This window comes from Dama dama, chromosome 4 (assembly GCF_033118175.1).
Source record: "Dama dama isolate Ldn47 chromosome 4, ASM3311817v1, whole genome shotgun sequence".
Taxonomy (NCBI): Eukaryota; Metazoa; Chordata; class Mammalia; order Artiodactyla; family Cervidae; genus Dama; species Dama dama.
Window position 1 is genome coordinate 60,293,521 of NC_083684.1, and position 13,622 is coordinate 60,307,142.

The window sequence follows — 13,622 nt, forward strand, 5'->3', positions numbered from 1 at the left end:
AAGACCCTCCTCTCTCCACCTCTTGTCCCCCCTGCACATTGTCCCAACCCGCCCTGGGACAGCATCCCGGGGGAGGTGGCAGGAGTCCTTCCAAAGGTCACGGCCTCTTTGGCTCCAGTGACCAACACAGTCCACCCCTTTCCTCCCGGGGAGCTTGATAGGTCTTAGTCATCCTCTCAACCCCAAGGTGGTCTCATACGGAGTCCAGCCGGCATTTCAAACCATGAGCCCCAGACTCCAGAAACTGGTGCTGAGAACTCACCCTGAGACGAAATTAAACCAAACTTGGCAGTTGACTTGGGGTGGTGTTTAGGTCAGAAAATCACAGTGCTGTTGAACAAACAGGTAGGGAGGCTTGATTCCTTAACTTTCCATTCAGGACACTTCTTTAGCTCATGGGTAGAGATCCTTCTAGAAATTCCAAAGACAGACTTTACAAAGCCCCAGGATGGAACCTTTAGGCCAACTGTACTGTTAAGTTCAGAAATTCATTTGGCAATTTTCCAGATTTCACAGATGTCAGGTTTACATGATAGGTTTAGGGCGCTTTTTAATATATATGTGTATATATATATACACACACACACATATATATATATACACACACACATACATATATATTTTCTTCTTGTTACTTTTTTCTTAAAGACATTGCATCATTCATTCATTCATGACACTGGAAATGGGCATATCTGGTGGAAGAATGGAAGGCAAGTTGCCTGTTTCACGTCTACTTTGTTTTCTTTCGTTTTAGCATTTTTTTAAAGGTGAACTTCACCCAAACACTGGAAGAATCACGGTTGCTGCATGGGGTACACCAGCTATGATTGTGGCTATTTCCAAGAGAAGAAGAGGTGGACAGGCTTCCCACCTGTAAATATATAAGAGACGGGGGTGGGGCAAGAGAAATGGATTTGGGGGCAGCCCACACCCCACACTCACACTCCCTCTTTTAGAGGTTTTGTTTTCAGTTTTGATTGTGGGATTGGACTATAAATAGAGCTTGGCCTGGGAAATTTTCCCGGGGCAGCACTGTATGTCTTTTAATACAGTCTGACCCATGGCCGCAGAGACAAGCAGTGTAAGAATCTGGAGAAGGATGCAGGCATCCCAACACTCTTGAAAGTTTGGTACTTTGGCACCTACTTTCTCAGTCTGAGTTGTTTTATTTTTGGGTGGGGGAGGCAGGAGCCACGAGCCATTCACTGGTGGGTTTCATAAGGCCAGGAGTGAAAGAAAGTAGTCTGGGAAGGAAGTGGTATGCTGGGAGGTACTTAACAATGGGCTCTGGAAGGAAAAGGAAATCCTGGTTTGTTTGCCCATTTCTCTGGTGTAAATACTCCCACTGTGGCTGATGTCAAGGCATCAGGCTGAGGTCCCTGAACTTAGGAAGAGACACTTACAGTCTGTGCTCGCTAGCCAGGACAAGCTGGGCCCCCTGGGCGGGAAGCAAGGTCAGGAGGAGGGGCATGATGCAAAGACAGACTAGGTGGCATCAGGTGATACAAAATCAGAAGAAACCATGAGCGGCACCCTGAGATCACTAGAGCCCCCAAAGATGGCTTATGCATCATCTCTCCTGGGTCTGAGTCATGCTGGGACATTAGACCCAGAATCAATTGTGGGAAGCAATATCTAAACAGAGAAAGACAACATGTATTGACATATGGGATGGATGCCAATCCCCCGATCCAGGCAAAAATTTGCCAGGGAGGGGCAGGTAGGAGATGGCATTGTGCTCTGGATCTGTGTAAATGCTGGGACCCGGATGCAGTGTCCATTAGGCATTTTGCAGAGGCATTTTCCCACACTCTTTGCTGGAGGCTGGGGTCTCAGGTGTGAGTAGAGTCTCTCCCTGCCTCACCAAGTTCTCCATTCACAGAGGAGGGTGTGTCTTATGCAAATGATTCAGAGGCAGTAATAGAATCTGGGGGGGGGGGGGGTGGCGCACAGACATAGGCCAACAGGAGTAAGACTTTAAGAGACATCCCCCCGCACAACTTCTTGGGGTCTTCTAAGAGTTCTCTAGGAGTTGGACAGAGGAAGGAGTCAAATCTTTCAGGAGATTCCAGGTTCCTTCTCCTGGGCCAGTCTCCTGAAGGCTGGTTCTTCAGCTGTCCCTTGGGGATTCCTAAAGCCAGGAAGAGTGTCAAAGGAAGTGGGGACAGAACAAGAGGTCTCCCTCATTCTATGTCAGGTCCTCTGTCCTCCCCTTGCCCACTCACTGGAGCTCCAGGTCTCCCTTCGATGGCCACCTGTGGAGTGAAAATGATTAAAATGTTGGATCCTGCTTAAAGTCTGGGTGATTTTTTGTTGTTGTTTCCGTGGAGGGGCATGGAGGTAAAAACAGGGGTTGCTCTGTCCCCTTCCTTTCTCCCCCACCTTCTGTCTCTGGGGGCATGGGTGTTTCCATGTGGTTTCTCTGTCTGCTCACTGTCTTTTCTGTGACATCTCTATCAAGCCAATTAAGCAGGAATATGGGCTCCAGACGGCACGCTTCCACCTGTTATGACCCCTTGCTGCAAGGGGGTGGTGACCATGCTTCCTGCCTCAGTGGGCCACATGAGGATTAAAGTAGCTTGGGAAGGGAGTGGTGTGCTGGGAGGTGCTTAGCAATTGGCGCTCGAAGGAAGAGGAATTCTTGGAGCCCTCCCCATCAGGCTCCAATGCTCTGCGGCTTCATCGCACACCTCCCCCTTCCCCCTTCCATCCTTGCCGCCTTCCCTTCCATCTCTTCTCCCATTCTGGTCTCTTTCAGTTTCCCATCATTTCTCGTCTGTCTCTTGTGTTTTCTCTCTCTTTTTTCCCCACTCCCCTTTTTCCTTCTTGACTGTCAAATCTCAGACTCCAAGGCCCACATTTCTTCTTGCTGGTTTTTAAATTTTTCTTTCTTTCTTCTTCTTCTCTTATCCTTTGTCTTTCTGTTTCTCCAACGCCAGGTCATCAATCTCTGCTAATGTCCCTCTCGTTCGCTGGATCCTGGGTTAAAATGTGTGTGTGTGTTTAACACAGAGCTGATGAGGTCAGACAGACTTGCTGTTTGAGCCTGGCTCATCCACGTCTGGTCCTATGACCTTGGGCAGTCCATTTCTCCCAATTTCAGTTTCCCCCTCAGTAACATGAGACATTGAGAAGACCCACCTAGAGAATTAAATGACATCAGTATGTTAAGTATTTGGCCCTGAAGTCTGGTCCACAGTAAGAGCCCAATAAGTGTTTATTTGTGTAGTAAAATGTACATCACATAAAAGTGACCATTATTATCATTTTAAAGTGTGCAACTCAACGGTATTAAACACATTCAGAGAAGAAACAAGACATAAAAGGCTCCATATCAAATGAATCCCTTTATGTGAAATGTCCAGAAGAGGCAAATCCATGGAGATGGAAAACAGATTGGTGTTTGCTGGGGGGAGGGGAAGTTGGGGAGGAACTGCTTAATGGGTGGGAGAGTTTCTCTTTGGGCTGATGAAAAGGTTCTCAAATTAGATAGGATCCAGCAATTCCACTCTTTAGTCTATTGTGAAAGTTGTTCAGTCATATCCGACTCTTTGTGACCCCATGGACTGTAGCCCCCCAGGCTCCTCTGTCCGTGGGATTCTCCAGGCCAGAATACTGGAATGGGTAGCAGTTCCCTTCTCCAGGGGATCTTTCTGACTCAGGGATCGAACCCAGGTCTCCTGCATGTCAGGCGGATTCTTTTTTTTTTTTTTTTAATATTTATTTATTTTATTTGACTCTGCCAGACCTTAGTTGTGACATGCAGGATCTTCAGCTGCAGCATGTGGGATCTAGTCCCCTGACCAGGGCTCGAACCCCGGCCCCTTGCACTTGGGAGCGTGGAGTCTTAGCCACAGGACCACCAGGGAAGTCCCATCAGGCAGATTCTTTACGAGCTGAGCCACCAAGAATTGAAAACAGGTGTTCAAAAAGGTGTACTCTTGTGTTCACAGTGGCGCTATTCACAATAACCAAAAAGATGGGAACAGTCTGAGATCTACCTTGAAGACATTATGCTAAATGTGTATCTTAACCTAGCATTTCCCCTGAAGTTGTACTTGTGCCCTTCGTAGCAGCTTTATCCATAATGGCCTCGAACTGGAAACAGTCCAAATGTCCGTCAATAGGTGAATGGCTAAAAGAAGCTGGTGAATCTAGAGAGTGTCTTTAGCAATAGAACAGAATGAACTCCTGATGTACAGAACAACTGGATGAATAACACAATGATGAGTGGAAGAAGCCAGGTTCTAAGCAGTGTATATAGTATGAGTCCACTTCCATGAAATTCTAGAGAAGATAAAGCCAGTGGCAGAAGGTGATTACTGATTAGCAGGAGCTGGGGAATCAATAGATCAGATTCGCCGCAAAGGGACAAAAGGAAAAAAAATTAAAGAAAAATTTTTTTTTTTGCCACACCATTCGGCATGTGGGATCTTTGTTCCCCAACCAGGGATTGAACTGGTATCACCTGCCTCAGAAACATGGAGTCTTAACCAATGGCTCACCAGGGAAGTCCCCCAAAGGGGCTCTTTTTTGAGGTGCTAGAAATATCTTCTATCTTGACTATGGTTGTATTTCCATGACTGTATATGATTGCCCAAACTCATCAAACTGCATGGTTAAAATGGGTGGAATTTATAGTATATGAATTATACACCAATAAATTGGAAGGGAAAGGAAAGAAAAACTTACTCAGCAGGTACTATTTGCCAGTACTGGAGAAAGTTAGTCCTAACTCTTCAAATTCTCAAAGCAATCTACCAGAGAGATGCTATAATTATCAGATGGATGCTATGATCATCTTCACTTCACAAATGAACTAGTCAAGCTAGTCAACCATAGTCAAGATAGAAGATATTTCTACCACCTCTAGCACTTCACAAATGAGCAAACCGAGGCAGAGGCAGGTCAGGTGACCTGCCCAAGGTCCCACAACCAGGAAGAGATAAGAACTGAGATGTACAGTCCTCGTGCTGGAAGGCAGACCCTCCAGGCCCTCCTGGCATTTCCCCCCTCCTCCCCATTTTTGACCCTGCCTCTCCTCCTTGCTTCTCTCCCACGTGTCTCTTTCTACTTTGGTCTCAAGCTCAAGTGTTATTCCTCTCTTCATCTCTCTCCTGACCCCCATGTGTCTCCAACCGACCTCCTGCTTCTCCTGATCTCTGAGCCCCTCCCTGGCTGTTTCCTCTGTCCCTGACCAGGACTAATTTAGCAAATGCCCCAATCCTCTTACGATGGCCCAGCCTCAGCAGAATGGCAGGGGAATTAGCGGGGATTAGGTTCAGACCCATGACCCACTGTGGGGAGGGGACTTCGTGGAGACAAGTGAGTCTTAACCAAGGCATGGCCTCATCCACTCTTGTCCCTTCCATGTGAAACCATGCCCGGGACACACAATAGTAATAAAATCACAGCTCAATTCTTTTTTGGTTGTGCCGGGTCTTCATTGCCGCCAGAGGGGGCTACCCTCTCATTGCGATTCGCGGGCTTCTCGTTGCAGCGACTGCTCTTGTTGCAGAGCATGGGCTGTAGGTGCCCCGTCTCAGTAGTTGTGGCCCACGGGCTTAGTTGCCCCATGGCACGTGGAATCTTCCTGGACCAGGGATTGAACCCGTGTCCCCTGCACTGGCAGACGGATTCTTATCCACTGTACCACCAAGAAAGTCCACAGCTAAATTTGTTATGAAGGGCTTACAGTGCGGCAGGCACTTCTGTATTTCTCCCTTATTAAATCTTCATTACAACCTCATGAGGTTGGGGCCACCCCCATCTCCCCTATTTGATGGATCAGGAGGGGTTAAGTAACTTTCCCAAAGTGATCGGGGTCCTGTCCCAGCCATCCTGGTGGTTTCAAGTTATAGGTGAAAAAACAGAGACTGGGAGATAAGAATAGGATGGCCCTGGGGCTGCAGAGTGTGCAAATGAACCCTCTGTTTGGTGACTTCAAACAACCTTTCAGCAACCCCCCCACCCCCAGTTTGGAGGAGGTGAAGGAGAGGGAAAGAGGTCAAGAGAGGGTGGAAACCAAGCAGAAAATGCAGAACAGAAAGCAGAGCAGAGGAGGAGATTAGGTAGGGAAAGAAAAGACAGATGTCAGGAGGGGAGTATGTACAAGGTCTTATTTCTTCTTTAAGTATGTGACAGAATTCAACAGTGAAGCATATGGGCCTGGAGGAGGCTTTTTTTTTTTTTTTCTTTTAAGGAAGGTTAATTTTGTATTTCATTTAGTTAACACATATGTAATTGTATCCTGTGGACCCAACTGGGAGGAGAGAAGGTACAAGATAGAGTTTGTCATGGCAGAGGAAGGGATAAGCAGAGCTGAGACCCCGGTTAATAGTTACAAGCCATTGAGACTTCCCTCGCGGTCCAGTGGTCACGACTCCTCTCTCCCAACGCAGATCCCTCATGCCACACAGCGCAGCCAAATATAAAACATTTAGAATAATGCATAAGTGCCACAAATAAGAAAAATGTGGTTGGATTTCTCTGTTTCTCTCTCTTCCTCCCTTTCTCTCATTTTTTAAAGCAAAATTATTTATATTATTTTTTGGCTGGGCTGGATCTTCATTGCTGCAAGCAGGCTTTCTCTACCTGGGGTGAGCGGGCGGGAGCTGCTCTCTAGTTGCGGTGCGCTGGCCTCTCATTGTGGGGGCTTCTCTTGTTGCAGGGCCCGGGCTCTAGGGCGTGCAGGCTCCGCAGTTGCGATGCCCGGGCTTTAGTTGCATGTGGAATCTTCCCAGACCAGGGATCAAACCCGTGTCCCCTGCAGGTGGATTCTTAACCATCAGAGACGTCCCTCCCTTTCTCTTATAGATATTAATGTTTTTGTGTTTGTCTCTGCTTCTCCTATCAGTTTGTCTTCCTATCTCAATAACTCTCACTTTCCCTTTCTCTGTTTCCTGGGAACAATTTTAGGGCTTCTCCAAGGCTGGCACAATCTGGTGCTGGCTTACGCTTCCACCCTCCTTTTTCTGCCTTGCTGGCCCCTTCTTGTCACTAAAACAAACCAAGCTCTGGGACTGAGGCCAGGGCTAGGGACCAGGGTGGGCCAGATGGGCTGTCTCTTACAGTGTGTGAATGCTAAGTTGCTTCAGTTGTGTCTGACTCTGTGGGACACTGTGGACTGTATCCCGCCAGGTTCCTCTGTCTGTGGGATTCTCCAGGCAAGAATACAGGAGTGGGTTGCCATTCCCTTCTCCAGGGGATCCAGGAGACCCGGGTCTCCCACATGCAGGCAGATTCTTTACCATCCGCACGACCGGGGAAATCCCTTATAGGTCCTTTCAAACAGCCTCTTACTGAGATGCCCCCAGTGTTCCCATGATGTGTTCTCCCTCATTGCAATGAGACAGCTGTTTGGTTGTTGGCTGTTTACTCACTAAGTCCTGTCCGACTTTTTGTGACCCCATGGACTGTAGTCCACTAGGCTTTTTTGTCTGTGGGATTCTCCAGGCAAGAATACTGGAGTGGGTTGCCATTTCCTCCTCCAGGGAATCTTCCCGACCCAGGGATTGAATCTGCATCTCCTGCTTGGCAGGTGGATTCTTTACCATTGAGCCACCCGAAAAACCCAATGAGACAATCAGTTTGCACAAACAGTGGGGCTTTCTGATGGTCTTTGGCTGAGGGTATTGACAGCAATCACCAAGTCTGTCTCAATAACCAACCTACTCTCCCCAAACATGGGAAAGCCAGATTCCCCATCCCCTCAGCTACCTGTCCCCAGCATGAAGTCTCTTCTCAGTCTTTGCTCATCTAAACATCACAGTGTTCCATTTAATTTCCTTTCAAAGGTAGGGAGCCCATGAAGGGGGGAGGGTGGGTGAGGGAAGAATTGGGAGTTTGAGATTAGCAGATGCAAACTATTATAGATAGAATGCAAAAACAGCAAAGTCTTACTGTATAGCACAGGGAACTATATTCAGAATCCTGTGATAAGCCAGAATGGAAAATGATATGAAAAATAATGTCTATATATGCATAACTGTTTTGAGTAAACTCCGGGAGTTGGTGATGGACAGGGAGGCCTGGTGTGCTGCAGTCCATGGGGTCGCAAAGAGTCGGACACGACTGAGCGACTGAACTGAACTGAACTGATATATAACTGAGTCACTGTGCTATATAGCAGAAATTAACATGGCATTTTGAATCAAATACACTTCAATAAAACTTTTTAAAAACTAGAGAGAAGGCAGCCTAGAGTCATATCTTATAGACCAAGGATGTTACTAGGTTCTCTCTTGTAGACAGTAGCGTCATCAACTGTCTTGGTGACCAAGCGTTCCCAGCTGCTCCAGAAGCAGAAAAGATCTCCGGTTATGGCAGAAGGTTGCTAAACAGGGAGAAGAGTAAACGTCCACTGAACGCAGGTTGCCCCATGAGCATCAGAGAGTGATGTAAATCGAATAATAAGATCTCTTTGCTTTGTTTCATGTCATACTTGATCACTTAATTAGGTGTCATCTTGCACTGATGATAATAAAAGTCCCAGGGGATGAGCACTGTGAGCTGTGTTCTCCCCTGCCCTCAGTCCCAGGAGACCCCTGCCCCAAGTTCAGTATGATGCTTAGACCCCAGATCTATGCAGCCTGGAGAAACACAAAGCTAGGCTCCTAAGACCCAAGCTCCAACAGACAAACCAGATCCAATTCATTCATCCACAGAGGGCAGGCGCCAAGCTGTCTTTTAAAAAAAAATATATTTATTTATTTGGCTCCCCCAGGTCTTAGTTGTAGCACAGGGGATCTTCTATCTTCCCTGTGGCATGTGGGACTAGTTCCCTGACCAGGGATCGAACCTGGGCCCCCTGCACTGGACGCACAGAGTCTTAGCAGCAGGCCACCAGGGAAGTTCCCCCAAGGTGTCTTAATATGGAGGGCTCTTGGTGGCTTCCAGCACAGGACCCACTAATTGTTCGGTCCCTAAGTCGTGTCTGACTCTTTGCGACTCCATGGGCTGCAGCAACCAGGCTTCCCTATCCTTCACTGTCTCCTGGAGTTTGCTCAGACTCATGTCCATTGATTCGATGATGCCATCCAACCATCTCATCCTCTGTTGCCCTCTTCTCCTCCTGCCTTCAATCTTTCCCAGCATCAGGGTCTTTTCCAATGAGTCAGCTGTTCACATCCACCAAAGTAGTGGAGCTTCAGCTTCAGCATCAGTCCTTCCAATGAACATTCAGGGCTGATTTCCTTTAGGATTGACTGGTTTTATCTCTTTGCTGTCTAAGGGACTCTCAAGAGTCTTCTCCAGCACAATTCGAAAGCATCAGTTCTTCAGTGCTCAGCCTTCTTTATGGTCTAACTCTCACATCCGTACATGACTACTGGAAAAACCATAGCTTTGACTAGATGGGCCTTTGTTGGCAAAGTGATGTCTCTGATTTCTAATATGCTGTCTAGGTTTGTCATAGCTTTCTTTCCAAGGAGCGAGGGTCTTTTAATTTCATGGCTGCAGTCACCTTCTAGAGTAATTTTGGAGCCCAAGAAAATAAAGTCTGTCACTGTTTCCACTGTTTCCCTATTTGTTTGTCATGAAATGATGAGACCGGATGCCACAATCTTAGTTTTTTGAATGTTGAATTTTAAGCTAGCTTTTATTATTGCACCCACTAGTAGTTGCTCAATAATAAAAGGATTAACCAATTATTAATCACTCTCTTGCCAGGCTGAGGGTGGGGCAAGAGAGGGTGGGTGTCAGGACCCTTAGTGTGTGCCTAAGGTGGACACAGCATAAAACCGGGATGTCTGGCTCAGGCCTGTGAGCAGAGCCTCACACTCCCACAGCAGAACAGCAGGAGGATGCAAGAACCCGAGTCCATCATGAGTGAGTCGGGCCTCCTGGGACTTAGTGGAGTTTGGGGGTATTATCACATTACTGGGGGAGAGGAGCAGAGAGCCTGGCCCTCAGGGGTCCCCTGTCAGGGTGGCTCCCCCCTTGGATGGGAGATAGTGGGGGGTTGGGGAGAGCACCAAGGGTGACCAAGGAGCCTGTCCTGCCTGCCTCCCCAGGCCAGGGCCCTGGAATACTCCCCGGGCTGAGGTCAAGCCCATTTCCAAGCTGTGCTCACTGAGGCCCAGAGAGGTGCAGGGGTTAGGGCTGGAGGGCAGACAGCCAGGGTCTGAGCAACACCCTCACTCCGGATGCCCCAGGCTTCTCCTCCCGCCCTCGGGCCTGAGTCCCACCCGCTCACCTGGGTCTGGTCCAGGGAGGGGGAGGCTGCCAAGCGGGCTGGGGGCTGTTCCTGGGCTCATGGGACCCTGTTGGCCCCGTGCTCAGGCCCCACGGGGAGATCAGCGCCCCCAAAGAGAAAGCGGCGGGAGCGCACCGTGTACAGCAAAGAGCAGTCGGAGGCGCTCAAAGAAGCCTTCCTGAGGACCGAGTACCCGAGCTACCGGGACCGCCTGCGCCTGGCGGCCAGGCTGCACCTGGACGAGCACAGAGTGCAGGTCCGAGCCCCCTGCCCCGGGCCGCCCCTCCGCCCGCCGGGGCCGCCGGTGGGGACCGCGAGGCCAGAGGGGCCAGGGCTGCCCAGGTCCTGCAGCAAGCAAGGGGTCTCCCCGCTGTGGACCCAGGGCTGGACCCCGGCCCCCCTCAACCCTGGGCTGGATCACCCAGCCAACCGCATCCGGCCTGCCTGAGGCCCCCATCGCCGCGGGGTGTCCCAGTGCCCAGCCCTCAGGGTCTCTGACCCCGCGGACCCTCTCGGGCAGACCCCTTCCTGCCCCGCGGGGGCCCCAGCCCTGCCCCCTGCCCTCTGCGCCCCTTCCCGCTGCCTCCTGAACCCCAGGAGCCTCTAATTGGGTCTCGGGGGCGAAGGCAGAGGGGAGGCGGGATTCTCAGCAGGACAGCCTACCCCCCCGCCCCCCACCATCAGAGGCAATAGCGCGGGCCCCTCGCCTCTCACACCCCCTCCTCCCGATCCCCTCTGCCCACCCAGGTGTGGTTCAAGAACCGCCGGGCCCAGCGCTCCCGTCTGGAGCGACAACAGGCGGAGGGCGGATACCGGAGGGCCGGCGATGCGCCCACGGACCCTGGAGTCCAGCCGCCGCCCCGGAATCTGCTACCGCAGCTGCGAGCCCCAGTTTCCCAGGCGGCCCGGGATTCGACAGGCGCCCTCCTCCCCCCAGCCCCGTGGGGGTGCTCCCAGCGCCCGAGCCCGGCGTTTCCAGTTGCGGCCAGGCCACGTGGGTCCCGGCACAGGGCGTCCACGTGTACGGCCCCGCTGCTCCAACCCCGGCCCCAGCCCAAGCCCAGGACTGGCCTCAGGACCCCTACGCGCCCAACTACTGCCCAGATCCTCTTCCGGTTCTGCTTCCTGACTGTGCCCTGATGTTCTCATCCCAGGAGATCACCTCCCCGACGTCTGGGTACCAAACCGGAGATAGCTTTGGGGATGGCCACGACACAGGCCCCCGGCAGTTCACGAATTTATAGGGTTGTGGTCCTCTGTCCCCAAAAGTCCTGCAGACTCTGAGGGGCTAGAGGGGATGAGGGCCTTGTGAGTCTGCACGTGGTGCCCATGCGGAAGGTGTGATGGCTTGGTCTTCACAGCTGGTTTCCTGTCCGCAGAGGGACAGCACCTCCCTTGATCCAGCCTGGGGAGGGGGCGTTTCTTTGTGGCACTATGAGGTCCTCTCAGGTCTCGAAGCTCTGACTGTCCCCACCCTCGTTAGTATTTGAGGCGCACGTGGATATTTCTGTGAATTTCTAAGCAGAGGTGGAATTATTGTTCACAGCATCTGTTTCACTGTTGTGGGAACTTGCTATAGGATTTTCACCAGCCTCATAGGGAATTTAATTAAAATTGCCTTAAATCTTTACATTCCCTTGATGTCTAGAGATTTTTGTTTTTGCTTGTCTCTATCCTTACTAATGGAGAAGGTAATGGCAACCCACTCCAGTGCTCTTGCCTGGAAGATCCCATGGATGGAGGAGACTGGTAGTCCAGGGGGTTGCAAAGAGTCAGACACGACTGAGCGACTTCACTTCACTATTCTTACCTGTAGTTTCAAATGTTTGCAAATAAAAGAGGGGGGCATTAAATCCATAAATAGTTTTGGAGCTAATTGGCATCTTTACAATACTGAGCCTTCCAATCTAGGTCAATTACTTACTAATCATTTACAAAAATTCTTTGCTAAGTGTTATTATTTCTGTAGGTTTATTTCTAGTGCTTTGTCTTGTGATTACCTGATATTTTAGATGAATTTAAATTTTTATTTTAAAATCTGTATTCTGCCTAGATGTCCATCAGCAGACGAATGGATAAGAAAGCTGTGGTACATAGACATAATGGAATATTACTCAGCTGTTAAAAAGAATGCATTTGAATCAGTTCTAATGAGGTGGATGGAACTGGAGCCTATTATACAGAGTGAAGTAAGTCAGAAAGAAAAACACCAATACAGTATATTAATGCATATATATGGAATTTAGAAAGATGGTAACAATGACCCTATATGTGAGACAGCAAAAGAGACACAGATGTACAAAACAGACTGTTAGACTCTGTGGCAGAAAGTTAGGGTGGGATGATCTGAGAGAATAGCACTGAAACATGTATATTACCATATGTGAAATAGATTGCCAGTCCAGGTTCGAAGCATGAGGCAGGGTGCTCAGGGCTGGTGCACTGGGATGACCCTGAGGGATGGGATGGGGAGGGAGGTGGGAGGGAGGAAAAATTAAAAAAAAATTCTGTGTTCAGTATATAAGATTCTGTGGATAGATTTATTTTGTATTTAGGGACCTGGCTCAATTAAAAAAAAATTTGTAACAACTTATCTGGATGTTGTTTTGGGCTTGATAATTTGAAAATTCGTAACGTTCATGGTCATCTTGTAAGCACTGTTTCCTATAGAGCTAGGGAGTGTTTGTTATCCCCTTTTTGATTTTATTAAATGGCTGTAGGAATCTCTTCTCTCTACTCCTCTTGTCTCTCCATCAACCTCTTCCTTTGACCGCCTCCCTGCGGCAGCCCTGTCTCCTGAGTTCCCCCCACAGTCGGTCCTCTGACCCTGGCCTGGTCCCATTTAGCAAATGCTCCAATCCTCTTAAGGCCAGGCCGGCCTCAGCAGAGCAGAGAGAGAATTAGATCAGATTTGGGTGGGGGACGCTCATGTGACAGGCTCTGGGGGGAAGCGTCGGGGGACGGGGGAGGGGGAGACAGAATGCCAGGGTATAATGAGAACTCTCTTGATTATACAACAGACCCTGGTGGGGATGTACACACACCACTCCCTGGAACCCCACCCCACTCAAACCCTGACATTGTAGGGGAGGGCAGGGAGGAGTCTAGTCTTCTGTTTATTCCAGGAGAAGGAGCCCAGGTGGGGGAAGTCCCTGTGAGTGTTCGGGGACAGAAGAGGGGGTAAGATTCAGGTAAGATTCAGACTCACTCTGGGCATGGGGGAGGGAGGGTGGTGCTCCTAGGGATTCCCCCACCCCTTTCTGAATCCAGGAATCTTTGCCACCCCCTTGCAAGCTCTCCTGGGCTCAATTCCTCCTCCCTCCACAATCTCAGGCTGTGTCCTCACCATCCACGATGATGGAAGCATATGGAATTCCCATTCAGCTCAGGAAGAAGGGAGGTGGTAACTTCCAGTTGGCAGGTCTTG